This window comes from Manduca sexta, unplaced genomic scaffold, assembly GCF_014839805.1.
Source record: "Manduca sexta isolate Smith_Timp_Sample1 unplaced genomic scaffold, JHU_Msex_v1.0 HiC_scaffold_2696, whole genome shotgun sequence".
NCBI classification, from domain to species: domain Eukaryota; kingdom Metazoa; phylum Arthropoda; class Insecta; order Lepidoptera; family Sphingidae; genus Manduca; species Manduca sexta.
The window spans coordinates 17,326-20,832 of NW_023593686.1; the positions used below are offsets into that span (position 1 = coordinate 17,326).

The 3,507-nt window shown below is 32.6% G+C and overlaps 1 pseudogene; it reads left to right on the forward strand.

Annotated features, from left to right (window-relative positions):
• Positions 1-1,103: 1,103 nt before the first annotated feature.
• LOC119192370 lies at positions 1,104-3,463 on the forward strand (annotated as a pseudogene).
• Positions 3,464-3,507: the final 44 nt, after the last annotated feature.

Genomic DNA, 3,507 nt, shown 5'->3' on the forward strand with positions numbered 1-3,507 from the left:
TACAAGGTGGACGGACGACCTGGCTAAGGTCGCAGGAAGTCGCCGGATGCAGGCAGCTTCCGACAGGTCGACGTGGAGATCATTGGGGGAGGCCTATGTTCAGCAGTGGACTTCTTGTGGCTGAGATGAATGAATCAATGAATGTATCAAATCGTATATGTGACATAAAGAAACAAAGAGACGGCAGTGATTACAGATTTTGAATAAAACAAAGCTCAAAGGCTTCTATATTTTGCTATATAGATTCCGTTATAGCTATTTTAACTTCACATACACACTCATGCATTTTACTCCGAAGAAGTAGGCAGAAGCGCTACTGGTGCACCTACTTTTCGCCATGCGTATTCCGTCCCATGACGTCAGAGGGCGCAAGCTTTTCGCGATATCAGACACAAATTGTAGAGTCCGGGCTATACTAAGTACAGAAACCCAATATCAATTATGACTTTGCCTGATCTGGGAATCGAACCCTGTCGGTTTACCTCAACACTTCATTCGTATCATAATACTACGCCACCTACGCAGCATTTCAACTTCAACAATATTAAATGTCTGGCCTACAATTGTAGGAACAAAATACTCCTCTATTTATGTTTCGGTACTGCTTGTGATGATTTTTTCATCGTATTGTTTTTTGTTCATATGTCAATACAATAACATCCGGTCATAGACGTTAATTCATTCAGATACAATTGGTAGTACAGAAGTAACAGATATCTAGAAGTACTAAATATGGTGTTGTGAAACGGTTTACAAGCAAAATGTGATGGTATGTGTTTCAACTGAAATAACAGGGTCTTAGGAGTAATTTCACACAGTATTATGTAATATCTACACATCATATTATAATATTATTCTCAAGACATTTCTATTTGCTATTAGATCTTTGTATTGGTAATAATATTAAATGCTGTTAACGCCTTCGTAAATTGTTGTGTCATTAGATTTCACGCAATTCAGAAAATGATATACACGTTGACTAAATATTTAATTAAAGAGATACAAACATAATATGTTTTCTTACAAAGAGAAATTTTGAATTAGTGTGTTCAAAGGGCTTGTATCGTCAAGACATATCCAATAGAAGTTTATTTAAATTTATTATTCTGGTTAACGCACGTCAAAAATTTTAAATAATGTCATATCAAAGTTTGGAGCCTCATTTGAAAAATTTGCGCTTTTGTGGTTTCTATCCATTGAGCAAAGAAGCGAATAAAGGTCATCAAATATTACACAAGCTGTACATGCGGTTCATTTTGTCTTTGATTCTGCTTTATACTGTTCAACAAATTATAAAAGTCTATCAAGTAAGTTAACCATTTTTTTTTTCATTGAATACTTACACGCTTCATTTATATTCATATTCATAAACTGTTGAGTGAGCACTAATACCATACCTGTAGTCAAAATGCCTTTTAAGCATCTCCGCGTTACTATATTATTTATTATTGTATTCAATGTATTCACTAATATTTCTCAAACAGTAACTTCATATTGAATTTAATATAACTTTAAATCTTTGCAGGTACGAGTTGATGCCAACAAAGTTATGGATACAATGTTTCTACTGTTAACCAATTCAGATTCTATATACAAACAAGTTGTTCTGTGGCGGAAAGCGGATAAAATTGGGGAACTCTTAGCCGTGATGAAAGGCACGTCCCTTCCTAACGTTACACGAGAATAAGTGTGTGGAATGTAGACAGGTGTTCTATTCTTTTAAACGCCTACGCTGAGCAAGAGCGTTGTTCCTTTGTTATATTTTATTGTATAATGAATAAAGTCCTCTTCTTAACTTTACATTAATTATATTATACTATGAACTTAAGTTACTCCTACGAAACTGTCTATGCTTTATGCACATTACGACGAAAACGTTTATGCACTAACTTACTTTACAAATAACGTTCTCTCTTGTGCGTGTGTTTCAAGGCGTACGTAGTTACAGATATACTAGTTTTATTGAATTTAATGCACATTTAAAATAACAATTGAAATTAAGTTTATAGTCTATTTTGTTTATTTCAGGTTTTATATTTAATTCGCCTTCCGCGTGCCCTCAGAAATTGCTGTTAAAGACAGCATTTCAAGCCAGGTTACTCCTTCGAATATTTAATATCGTGGCACTTGTGACTTGCCTGCTTTGGGTTCTATACCCGGTGATACTTTACTCACAAGGCAAGCCCGTTGAATTGGCAATATGGCTGCCATTTGATACTAATATAAGTCCGCAGTGAGTATTTACACAAATAAAATGTTTATTACGTACAATAGTCGCTTAGGGAAGCCATAACTGGAAGGTTATGTTGCAACATCGAATGTAAAGTCTTCCTGTACTAGCATTCCTGTAGTCATAACTATTAGTTTAACTACTTTCGAAGCATTAGATGCTAATAAAAATGTTTACAAACGTTGTTTTATCAAGGGAAGCGGGTTTGGTATTCATATTTAGTTTTCGTTTGTAATAAATCGGCATGACTCGACAATTATTTTCGTCATGGCTTGGGTTAGCTTTCAAACTGTACTAAACATTTTATTTTGAAATTTGACAACTACCTTATTATTATCATAATTTGGTAATGTCTTGAAGTTATTTCACTTGGTGAACTTATTGATATTCCAATCAGTTAAAGATGTTTTCATTGGCTATGAATATTTTAACGATACTCTTAAATTTACGATATCTTTGTATAATTAAATATGCTTACAGTTTCTACGCAGCAATAATTTATATATGGATTCAAACATCTTGGCTTGCTTACTGCAATACTACGATGGATGCCTTTGTGTCTTTTTTCTTGCACAAACTAAAACGCAACTAAGAATTCTGGGTAAGTTCTTAGGAATTTAATGAAAATAATTTATAATTTATACGCCTGGTTAAGAAGTATTGTACTGGTGTTTACTCTAGCATAATCTTAGAGTTGCAGTATCGAGTACTTCGAAAGCAATTTTTTTATTTTTGGTAACTCGGGTTTCCAAGTCAAGAATTAACCAATCTTGGAAATTTGTTTATTACTTCTGCAACCAACTGATAGATTTGTAATTACAAGGCTACAATCTACATAATATGCTCTTTAATTTACTATTCATAATCAAATAATATTATATAATACCATTAACCTTTTGCTTACAGACATAACCTAGAAAATGTAATAAAAGTATGCAAATTGGAAAGTAAAAAAAATAAAATACCTTTAGAATTAATATTTGATTCACATATAAGAAAAATATTACTCCATTACGAAGAAATTATAATGTACGTAGGTATTCACTCTAATATTCTCTTTCAAAGTTAAAAATATGCATAGTTATGTAGATGTAGAACTAGCAATTAAAACTTTGTGCTATTTTAAATCATTTTAGATTCTCTAATAAAATCCTGAATATATTTGGTGGAGCTTTGCTCTATCAATTTTTTAGCTGATGGATAATTTGCACCACAGCCTATAGAATGGTTAATGTAATTAAAAGTTTTAATTAATAAATACTTGGCATAGTTTAACT